Source organism: Penaeus chinensis, chromosome 6, assembly GCF_019202785.1.
Source record: "Penaeus chinensis breed Huanghai No. 1 chromosome 6, ASM1920278v2, whole genome shotgun sequence".
NCBI classification, from domain to species: domain Eukaryota; kingdom Metazoa; phylum Arthropoda; class Malacostraca; order Decapoda; family Penaeidae; genus Penaeus; species Penaeus chinensis.
The window spans coordinates 23,283,182-23,295,681 of record NC_061824.1 but is presented as its reverse complement, the minus strand read 5'-3'; the positions used below and the strand labels follow the sequence as shown (position 1 = coordinate 23,295,681).

Sequence of the window (12,500 nt, the reverse complement as noted above, 5' to 3'; positions counted from 1 at the left end):
AAGACAATGCACATTCTCACCGACGTGCTCACTTTCCATGAATGAAAAACAAAGCAAGGACAGACACACGGACTCTTGGCGTCACGGCTTTCCTGAAGAGGTGAGAAGATGTGGTCCTAAGTGTCGTGTTCTGCTTGGTCTGTTCATGCGGCTTGCCTGGCGCGTCTCGAAGCAGTGCGAGTCCTTGAAAGATTCAGACAGCTGTGTTTTCTTCTCTCACTTATCTTTACTAAATATCTTGTGCCATTATATGTGCATTTTTTCGTTTTTTGAGAGAGGGTTTTAAGCAAATGCTAGTGAATGTCAAATAATCTCGTGTCTTGTTAATGAAGGCTTTGCTTTATGAATCAGTTTTCTTAGCGCTTATTTTGTCTCGAATTAAAACAGCTTTTCCATCTGTAGGATTCACTGCTCCATCATCCAGTCTAGACACCATTCTTTACTTCAGCAGGAGAAAGCTTTACATTCATGCTATGTTTGCTGAAGAAAGTTTTCTCCCAAATAACAGATACAGAATTTCATTGACCAAGAACAGTAAGAGACGGGGCTGTCAGGCAACACAGGCCCGTCAACCAGCCTGTTCGAATGTCGGTCGACCAAACACTCGTGGAATCTCTTGAGAGAGTTGGGTAAACAGTGGGTACGGGCATCATACCCAGGGATACCCGCGATTTTCATCTGGCGAAGTACCGGAGAGGCTGTCACAGAAGAGGCACCGGAATACTGTCAGAATGTGTACATATAGAAGGGACTGTGCACCAACACACACACACACACACACACACCCATACACACCCACACACACACACACACACATACACACACACACACACACACACACACACACACACACACACACACACATACACACACATCGCACACACACATGATAAAAGAGGAAAACAAATATAGGATACATATACACTTTATTATTGTATCTCATAGCCCTGCTTACTCAGCATGAAAATATTTCCTTTATCCAGCATTTTATTAATCCCAGAAATGCACTGGTTTTACATTCCTTAAAACATCAAGAAAGCTTCGCAGTCAACAAAGCAAGTTACTTCAACTTAATTTACTTTCGAAACAGTCCCCCTATCTTCCCTCTCTCTTCCTATCCCCCCTCCCCCCTTCCTCCTCCCTTCCCTCTCCCTGTCCTTCCTTTCTCCCTATCCTCCCTCCCTCCTCCTATCCCCCTTCCCGCTACCTCCTCCCTTCCCTCTCCCTGTCCTCCCTCTCACCCTCTCCTCCCTCGCTCTCCTTATCCTTCCTTCTTTTTTCTCCCTATCCTTCCTCCCTCTCCCTCCCCCTTTAATGCGATAACAGTTGCAGGCACAGTAAGCAGACTGTTGTTATCTTTATGGCGACTGAAGATCAATACTTTGCCGACTCCTTAACATCCTCCTGCTCTTCTCAAGACGTTCACTGGTGTCGACTGAAGATGGCGGAGCTTATCTTGCGTCGATGAGTTTTCAGGAGAATTCGATACGTCGTAAGTCATAAAGTCGGTCAGATTTTACGTCGGCTTACGTCTGTGTGGGCGTGCGTGGACATTACGGGTTGGTGGCAAATCTGGCGTGCGTTTACAATTATGGAAACTTAGATTACATAGATAGTTTTTTTGTTTTTAGGTCCATTAGTGTATATGTAAGAGTATTTTTGTAATTCTGTACGTACGGTATGCTTGTTTTCATGAATATCTATGCATCATGGATATCTGGCATAGATAAAATACGTATTATAAGAAACTAATACATCTATTCATATATGTACGTAAATAGAAAAAAAAAACATCATCACAGAAATTCGAACTGCATACCAATCCTAATTAACGAACAAACGCGCCAAGTGTTGCAAGCCGCTCCCTCACGAACCAAAGTTAGTACAAAAAAACATACCATCACAGATCAGCCGAAAAGCCAATATGCTGTAGAAAAAGGCCACGTACGCGAAAAAAGGTCTTCCGGCATTTTAGACTCGTGAATATCTTAAACAACGAATGTCGTGTAAGCTCGTAAACTGGGATGTTCATCTCGTGTTTTCAATCGAGTTCGATTCCTTTTAACGAGCTGGTGGGGCTATACATTATCAACGTGAATAAGAGAGTGAATGAGAATGAGAATGAGAGAGAGAGAGAGAGAGAGAGAGAGAGAGAGAGAGAGAGAGAGAGAGAGAGAGAGAGAGGGAGAGAGAGAGAGAGAGAGAGAGAGAGAGAGAGAGAGAGAGAGTGAGAGAGAGAGAGAGAGAGAGAGAGAGAGAGAGAGAGAGAGAGAGAGAGAGGGAGAGAGAGAGAGAGAGAGAGAGAGAGAAAGAGAGAGAGAGAAAGAGAGTGAGAGAGAGTGAGTGAGAGAGAGAGAGAGAGAGAGAGAGAGAGAGAGAGAGAGAGAGAGAGAGTGAGAGAGAGTGAGTGAGAGAGAGAGAGAGAGAGAGAGAGAGAGAGAGAGAGAGAGAGAGAGAGAGAGAGAGAGGGGGGGAGAGAGAGAGAGAGAGAGGGGGGGAGAGAGAGAGAGAGAGAGAGAGAGAGAGAGAGAGAGAGAGAGAGAGTGAGAGAGAGAGAGAGAGAGAGAGAGAGAGAGAGAGAGAGAGAGAGAGAGAGAGAGAGAGAGAGAGAGAGAGAGGGAGAGAGAGAGAGAGAGAGAGAGAGAGAGAAAGAGAGAGAGAGAAAGAGAAAGAGAAAGAGAAAGAAAGAAAGAAAGAAAGAAAGAAAGAAAGAAAGAAAGAAAGGAAGAAAGAAAGAAAGAAAGAAAGAAAGAAAGAAAGAGAGAGAGAGAGATAGAGAGAGAGAGAGAGAGAGAGAGAGAGAGAGAGAGAGAGAGAGAGAGAGAGAAAGAGACGGAGTGGGGAAAAACTAGAAAGAGAAAACTAAAAAAAATAAAAAAAAGAAAAGAAGAAAAGAGAGAAAGAGACAGAGACCAAGGCAAACAGAGGGCGAGAGACAGATAGCCTGATTGATAGACAAGACAGACAATAAGTGATATAAAGTGAATATAAGATCAACAAAAGAGAAAGGGGGGTTGGCTGGTTCCAACACTCGAGTCATTCAGCTGGCGCTCATCCCATGTCGTTATTATCACTCTTCAAATACAATTAACCATCTGTGCCTAAACACGCAAGTTGGAGAATTCAAGTTTTATTGATGACGTTTGTTGTTTCTCGAAAGGTCGGATGAGTTGCCAATGCGTTTCATTTTGTTGTTGTTGTTGTTGTTGTTGTTGTTGTTTCACGTATCCTGTATCTATTTTAGAAGCGTGAAGCTCATTTACAGGGATCATGATAACGACCGTGAACGTATGTGATTGGGTTCATTTTGTTTATCTTTTATTTTTGTTTACGTGATGACGCTTGTGGCTGATTCTAGGTCACGCCTAGGTAAACCTGCGCACTTGTGCCATGCCTGACATCATTAGCTTTTCAAGGTCTTTATTTTTTCTTTTTTCCTTTCGTTAAGACCTTCCTGTGGTAACACTAAGTCCCCTCTTGCACATGTCGAAAAGCATCTGAAGTATGTGTCAAAACAGAGTGCTCTTTTGCGTGATATACTGCATTACTGTTTATTATGCAAAATTTGATAATGTTGCAGCCAGCAAGCCCCTAATCCTAAGGATTTTTCTGCTCAACTACTTGTGCTACCAGTGCCAATTCCCCCCCTCCCTCCCCCCCCCCCCCCCGCCAGCGTCCCCCCAGCCTGGCATAGACCTTTCCCTCCGCCGCGCGAGTAGTGCCCACTGCACCCCCTACCCCGGCTTAGTGTGAGACCACTGGCCATCTGCCAGGTGTGCCCTTGATTGCCACCACTGCACGCGTCCTTCGCGCATGGGCATTGGCTTTGTTTGAATCTGTGTCCCACTGATGGTCATGTATTTCTGGGCACTCTGAACGAAGCTCATCACTGGGAATCTCCACTCTTTCTGTGCGCTATGTTTCATAGAACCCCCAAGGCCGTGATGATAAGGATGCACTCGACGTAAATATAAGAGAAAGGTAAAAGTTGCAACCAGTTTGGCGCGAGCGCCGAGCCCGGCCGCGCGCGCCTGCTGTGGCTGGTCGGGCCGCCGAGTCCCACGCCTCCGCCGCCTTAGGAGCGAGTATGATCCGCGTCAGGCGATCGGGGCCGCAAAAAGTAATCTCCCGCGACTCGTGGCTGATAACGAGAAGATAAACCTGACACTCTTGATTAATATTCAGGAATATCCGCGTTGTTTAGTATCCCATAAACCATCGAACGGTAATTAGGTAAAATGGAATGGGCCTGGTACAACCGTTCACTCTTGTGAAAGGGAACTGTGCCACAGCGAGGTTTTCAAGGGGCGGAGGGATGGGGGAGGAGAAGGATAGCGCATAGATTACACACTCTTATGGTAAACACAGACACACCATAGATGCCTTGAAAGATACCTTGGCTTATACACGACCTAAGAAGAACCAATCATCACAAGATGGTTATTAGGTCACCCCAGTCGTGAAATCGAGCGTCCCGCCCTCGGAAAGATCGTCACCTCTTGTGACATGGAGTGACCTTGGTGTCCAGTGATGTCTGAGGGCGTCTGGAGCCAACTCCGCGACCCGAGGAAAAGGGAAGAACTTTTTGTGACCGAGTAACCGAAGCAAATCTGACCGAAAAGAAATTGAGAATGTATTTTCTGTTGGTTTCCTGGGAGAGAGGAGGTGGTGTGTAGGGTAAGCATGTATACTTTTACATTAGATGTATATGTGTGTGTGTGGGGGGGGGGGGGTGAGTGTGTGAGTAAGTGAGTGTGTATGTGTGCGTGTTTGTTTATGTGTGTGTGTGATGTGATGTATATTCTTATAGTATGTGAGGTAGGGTGTACAGGTCATAGGTTAATATTTACTTTGTTTATGTGTATAGTATGATATCACTTTATGTTACCAATAAACGAATATGTAACAGAACCATGCCGATTTCTTTTTTTGGAATTTAAATTTTCCTTTTAGAATGTTTTCAGGAAATTAAGCTAGGCGTAATAGCACTTATTGTTAAGAAAGATCTTTTAATATTCTTGCTTAAAGACCCTCAAAATCACACACACACACACACACACACACACACACACACACACACACACACACACACACACACTCAAACCTCTCCCCGCACACATACACAGACTCACACGCACTCATCCACCCACCCACCAACACACTCACTCAGACACACACACACACACACACACACACACACACACACGCGCGCGCGCGCGCGCGCGCGCGCGCACACTGCGAGTTTTGGGAGCTCATTGCAAGTCTAAATTATGTCCGGTTCGGTTAAAAAGAAACATTGGGGAGGGATTTGGTTTCTTTCTTTACTTTCTTTACAGAAGGAGGTTTTGTCCGAAAGCAATGATATTTAATCAGTGCAGTGACAATGATAATAATAACATATAACTAATAGCAATAAAAAGTAAATTACATTTCCAATTTAATTATCTGTATATCAACAAAAACTCAACAGTCTAATTAATAGCTAAACTAATTAATAATCATAGGATATATCCCATACTCTGAAGCGCCCTCTTAAACCGATGCATAACACGTTAGAGTCTGTCACACGCCTTGTTTGATGTGATATATGAGGCAAATAATATGCTTTTACAGTGTCAATCAATAATCTAATCGACGAGAGGGCGTAATGAAAAACATCGGACAAGGTGAAAAAATAGAGGCATTATGATATCAGTTATAGCCTTTAATGGCGTATTTGTTCGAGATGCATCACTATCAATTTTATATGAAATTACAGGGATTACCTTGCTTATGTGCCGAATCTGGTTAATTTGCATAATTAACCACTAAAGTGCAAGGCATTAGTAAGTGGTATTTAGGTCTTTAATAAGAAATGTCCAAACAAGGGTTTTTCCAAGCCTTCTGGATAAGTCAAAGGACGAGAGAGAGAGAGAGAGAGAGAGAGAGAGAGAGAGAGAGAGAGAGAGAGAGAGAGAGAGAGAGAGAGAGAGAGAGAGAGAGAGAGAGAGAGAGAGAGAGAGAGAGAGAGTAGCCTCCAGAGACAGAAGCGAAGAGCTGCATGGTTAATCGATTACACAATGCAGATACAGTTCAGAGTAGCAACGACGCATCTGCTCTATTCACTATACACTCCCTACACCAGGCCCTTGCATCCGGTGGGTCTTGACGCTCGGTGCCTCCCTGTGCCTCGCCTGTTACATGTGTCACATTCCTGTATGTCGTCTCGTCAGTACACTTGGTAGAGATCTAAAGGGTTCGACAAAGTAAATCACTTTAGATCTTTCGTTTCGTCTACTTTTGAGTTCTATAAAAGTGACATTTATCAATGAGTAACTATGGGTGGAGTACGAAAGAATGATCAGCATGGGAGCTTTGGAACACGAAAATACTCTCCATTAAGACTAGCAACAACATTGTTAAAGTAATAATGAATTATAGACCTCTTTTTGTCCGACATTCGCATGTGGTGCAGTCATCTTCTGCATGAATGAACCATATTTATTTGCATTTTAAAGAAAAAAAAATGTCCTTGAGAAAGAAGAAGTACGTGATAAACACAAGACGCTTTAATACAAGATGAAGTGAGAATATCTTACACATTCCACGCTGAAAATCCATGCAATCTCACGTGAAATACAATATAAGCAGGGGATTTGGCACAGCACGTCGCTGCTTGTTCAGGTAAACTTGTGTTTGGATAGTTAAAAAAAAAACAGAATAGTGAGAGAGAGAGAGAGAGAGAGAGAGAGAGAGAGAGAGAGAGAGAGAGAGAGAGAGAGAGAGAGAGAGAGAGAGAGAGAGAGAGAGAGAGAGAGAAAGATATATATATATATATATATATATATATATATATATATATAGAGAGAGAGAGAGAGAGAGAGAGAGAGAGAGAGAGGGAAAGAGAGAGAGAGAGAGAGAGAGAGAGAGAGAGAGAGAGAGAGAGAGAGAGAGAGAGAGAGAGAGAGAGAGAGAGAGATACATAAATAAATAGATACACAAATAGATAGATAAATGGAGCAGACAGTTAGACAGACAGATAGAGAGATAGAGAGATAAATAAACAGACAGACAGACAGACAGATAGAGAGATAGAGAGATAAATAGACAGACAGACAGACAGACAGACAGACAGACAGACAGACAGACATACATACATACATACATACAGACAGACAGACAGACAGACAGACAGACAGATAGGTAGGTTGGGGTGAGAGAGATAGATTGATAGATAGATAGATAGATAGATAGAGAGAGAGAGAGAGAGAGAGAGAGAGAGAGAGAGAGAGAGAGAGAGAGAGAGAGAGAGAGAGAGAGAGCGAGAAAGAAATAGAGAAAGAGAAAAAGAAAAAGAAAATAAAGAGAAAAACAGAGAAAGAGAGAAGAATAAAAAGACAAAAACAGCTTTTTAAAAAAAATCCATTATTTGGCAGGGTTGTTCTTGAGGAATACATTGAGGTAACGGGGTTTATATAACCGGGTCCAGAGCTCATTTTTACCAGCTGTTTTACAATGCGAGGGATCACTCTGCTGACACAAGATTTTATCTCACGTTCAAGGTCGTAAAAGATGCGTCTTTAATTTTACCGACTGTGCTAATACTTACTTGTAGAGTAAAGATGGGGTTACGATCCCTCGGATGCTGATTATTCCGAAATCGATTTGTTATGCGGTTCAAAATCTTGGAGAATTTTCTTATTTCGCCGGTAATTTATCGACCAAAGAATACGAGAGTCATTTTGCTGTTTGGTATAATTCGTGAAAAAAAATCTTCGATTCTGTGATTTTTTTAGGAAATATTATTGTGTCTTAAGGTTGGATATGAAAACAACAGTGTAACTCCTCGCTGATGTGTATTACCCGAAGAAAAAATTGTCTTGATTGTAAACCAAAAGCAATAAGTAATTACCGTTGCAATGACTTAGCAAAAGCGATGTATGATTTCTTCGGAGAAATTTATTGAGCAGTTGATAATGAATGCTTGTCTTCTCGAAACTGTATTTAAATGTGACGTGCAGATCTAATGACAAAAACGTATATTTGTATTTGCGTTCGTGTATTTGATACAGACACAAACAGACAGACACACACACACTCAGACACACACACACACTCAGACACACACACACACACACACACACACACACACACACACACACACACACACACACATATATATACATATAATTGTACATTTATATCTATATCTATTGATCTATCTATTTGTTTATCTATCTATCTATATATGCATTTAATTATCTATTCATTCACACACACACACACAAACACACACACACACACACACACACACACACACACACACACAGACACACACACACACACACACACACACACACACACACACACACATACATATATATGTGTGTGTGTGTGTGTGTGTGTGTGTGTGTGTGTGTGTGTGTGTGTGTGCTTATATGTATATACGTATTATAACTACCAAATTTTCTATATTCTGAATTTAGAAATATAACCATCGTTTCTGTCTCTCAACAGGTATGTTCCGGGCGTATCTACTTGTGTCCCAACGCAGCAGTAAGTCCTGCTTTTAACGTTTCATCCCACATCTGACTTCGTAGAGCACAGACCAAGCAAGAGGCAGGATACAAGAAAAGAAATCAATTTCACCTCCTTTTATTTCACCAGAGGAAAGACAAAGACAAAGCACACCCATGTTCCATCTCGCATCTCAGCATTACTGTCAGTGCGGAGCTGATGTATCAGTGAGTGATGGCTGGAAAAAAATGAGTTAAGTTACACTGTGTTCATCATTCATCATGTGCCTGTCACAGCACCATCAGCAGAGCCCGCTCACGAAGACATGGGTGTCGTATTTTCTCTGTCAAGTAATACAGTTTTTTTCGAGACACGTAACTAACGATGAACTAAGAACTAACAAAATTCCGTGTAATTAGGGCGTAGTTATTCGTATGTGTGTCTGAGTATAAGCGGGAGTCTCATGCAAAAGGTTCTTGGATAAAAAACACAAAGGGATAGATCTGAGCAGCTGTAGAAGGAGGTCAGTCCTTGTTTCAAGTTCAAGAGACACGCAAGCACACAATTATACTCTTCTGTCCCCGAGTCATTTGGGTGCTGGTATTAAAATCTAATCTACCGACAAGACAAACAGAAGCAAGATGCGTCATGAGCTGTTACGAAAGCCCATATGTCAATCTGTCATAGGTGGTTCCTGTCTTGCTGTGTGTACTGGTGTATTGGAGAGACTGTGTGGGCTTCGTTCCTTGAGTATGTTTGTATATTTATATCTTAGTGTCTATGTATTTATCAAATTAGCCTTGTAGATGTTTAAGATCATTTGACTATTTACAAGTAAAACAGACTTGAAACACAACCATTAACAGATCAGTATTTTAGTCTCACTTACAACAAAGAGATCATCCATCCCGTTATTATTACGATATTTCGCATATCAAATAAAAGTTTATTAATACATAATTGCCAATGTTTTTTTATGCTACAGTCGACGTGATAAACAAGCGATGTTCAAGTGTGGCAATTAACCCAGCTTCGATTCAATATCCAGTAATTATGTAATTCAGACTGATGATTTGTAGAAAGGGCTACTGATCACGGCTGCTGTCTTTGATAATCGTTACAAAATTACTAGGCAGGCAGAGATAATGCGATGTTGCCACCAGCCCTTGCTACAAAGGATATTGCACCCATCCCTGCGTACCATGTCCATAACATTCCAAACTCTCTAAACGACTTTCAGACCAGCCTGCTCTTATCTATCTGCATCATTCAGGTGGCACATCGTGTTCCTTGACCTTTGACCTCCGCCTCGACCCACCTCAAGGGACCTCACCTGTGCATAACCAGCCTTCATGACCGCTTTTCATGTCCAGGTTTCATAGCAAGTTTCATTACCGATTTCCATAGGCAGTTACCGTGGTCCACCTTTGTTGCTGAGTCTCAGGTTAACTCTCAGTTTGACTCTTAAACTGACTTATAGACCAACTCACATATTAGCTCTCAGGCCGACTTTCAGACTAACTCTCAGACTGACTCACAAATTAGCTCTCAGACTAACTCTCAGACTGACTCAAAATTAGCTCTCAGACTAACTCTCAGACTGACTCTCAGACTGACTCAAACTAACCCTCTAACAACTAACTCTCATGATTAACCTAGATGACTGCGGTTTCTGGCAAAGATCGGCGAGTAAACCTGACGTACTTTGGCAGGTCCGAAGCGACTATAAACGTTTTATTTTTCGAACTCAAGGCAAGCCCCTGCTCATAGACGACTGCGCCTCTCGCATGCAGAACGAGCCAGGGATGCTTGCGGCTCACCCTGCGACGCGGGGTATGGGGAGCCGGGGAAGGTAGGAGTGGGGAGGAATAAGAGGGGCAAAATAGGGAGCGCAGCTAAAGAAGGCGAGCTAGGAAGGAGAAGAGGAGAAGAGGAAGGGCAAGAAGAGGGAGAAGAAGAGGGTGGAAAAGAGGGTGGAAGTATAGGGAGAAGAAGAGGGAGAACGAGAACAAATAGGGAAGAGAGAGAAGAAGATGAAGAAGAGAGGGCCTTCGAAGGAAAGAACTGGTGAGGGGAGGCTTTGGGTGGAAGAAAGTGGAGGCATTTTAGGAGTGGACGAACATGGAGAAGGTGGAGGGGAGAGTGGATGGCGAGGGTAAGGGAAAGAGGGAGGAGAGGAGGGGAGGGTAATGTAAAGAGGGAGGGGAATAGGGGAGGGTAAGGGATAGAGGGAGGGGAAGAGGGGAGGATAAAGGGAAGAGGGAGAGGAAGAGGGTAGGGTAAAGGGGAGTGGCGGAGGTTAGAGTACAATGGAAAGTGAGGGTGGAAGGGAGGGGACGATTAGAAGGGAAGAGTGAGGTTGAGGGTGGGGGTAAGGGTTAGGGCGGAGGAGGAGGGTGGAGGAGGGTGGATAGAGCTCTAGTTGGGATAGAAGGCTTACGAGTGAAGGTGCGGGGACGAGCACGGACGATTCGATGGCCTCGACTATGGCCCTGACATAGAATTTTGTTGAGTGATTATGTCTTCTCGCTGTGGCCTTTGTCGGCGACCCTTCTTTTTGTCCACACGGTATGTGCATATGTGATTGTATACACGCATTCCAACAAACACACACACATACATACATGCATATAGGCAGAGAGACAGACAGACATATAGACACACACACACACACACACACACATACACACACACACACACACACACACACGCACACACACACACACACACACATACAAACACACTTACACACAACACCCCCCACACACACACATACACAAACCCCCACCCCTCTCTACAGACACAAACACAGATGCCGACACATATCCAGGGAGCACAAAACTAAACAAAACGAAAGAGAGAGAAGAGAAAGAAGCGAAAGAGAGAGAAAGAAGAAGAAGAGAAAGCAGACGGCAATCTTTGACAGCAACCTATTGTTTTGATATCCACGAATGACCTTTTGCATTGACTCTTGATAGTGTCTCGGTTTTTGACCTCTTGTGTTGGACTGTTTTTAAGGCTTCGTCTAAAGCGACCTATCTTCGATTCGATCTTTAACATCAGGCGCCCGTGTTTTTCGTCCCTGCGGCTACCAATCGTCGGTTTAAACATATCTCTATTGTCTGTCTGTCTCTGTCTCTTTGCCTTTTTTTTCTCTCTCTCTTTCTCTCTCTCTCTCTCTCTCTCTCTCTCTCTCTCTCTCTCTCTCTCTCTCTCTCTCTCTCTCTCTCTCTCTCTCTCTCTCTCTCTCTCTCTTTCGCTTTCGTTCTCTCTGTCACTGTCTCTCTACCTGCCCCTCTCTCTTTTTCTTTTTCTCTTTCTCTCTCTCTCTCTCTCTCTCTCTCTCTCTCTCTCTCTCTCTCTCTCTCTCTCTCTCTCTCTCTCTCTCTCTCTCTAACGTTCTCTCTCTCTGCCCCTGCCTCCACCCCCCCCCCCCTCTCTCTCTCTCTCTCTCTCTCTCTCTCTCTCTCTCTCTCTCTCTCTCTCTCTCTCCCTCTCTCTCTCTCTCTCTCTCTCTCTCTCTCTCTCTCTCTCTCTCTCTCTCTCCCTCCCTATCTCTCTCTCTCTCTCTCTCTCTCTCTCTCTCTCTCTCTCTCTCTCTCTAACGTTCTCTCTCTCTGCCCCTGCCTCCACCCCCCCCCCCTCTCTCTCTCTCTCTCTCTCTCTCTCTCTCTCTCTCTCTCTCTCTCTCTCTCTCTCTCTCTCTCTCTCTCTCTCTCTCTCTCTCTCACCCTATCCCCTAGCTACCCCCCTCCTCTCCCTCTCAGTCGCCGGCGCCCTGTGAAGTAAAGTCCCGTAATCCTTTCTTGGACCGTTCATCAATACTCCGTCGCTGTTCAGTCTGTTCATTTCCCTCTATCCATGCTGTGCCCCGTCCCCGAAGATCGACACAAATACCCCTCCCTTCCACGCCCCTCGAGCTACCCGGCCACGACCTGGAGAGAGGAGGAAGTACCTGCAGCCTGACCTGGTAGATCTGGTAGAAAGATTGGCGACAGTTGTGC

At 43.9% G+C, this 12,500-nt stretch overlaps 1 protein-coding gene across 1 annotated transcript in view; it reads left to right on the top strand.

Moving 5' to 3' along the window:
• LOC125026612 overlaps positions 1-12,500 on the top strand; it is a 208,241-nt gene that overhangs the window by 34,105 nt on the left and 161,636 nt on the right. The gene's annotated exons all lie outside the window — the stretch shown is intronic.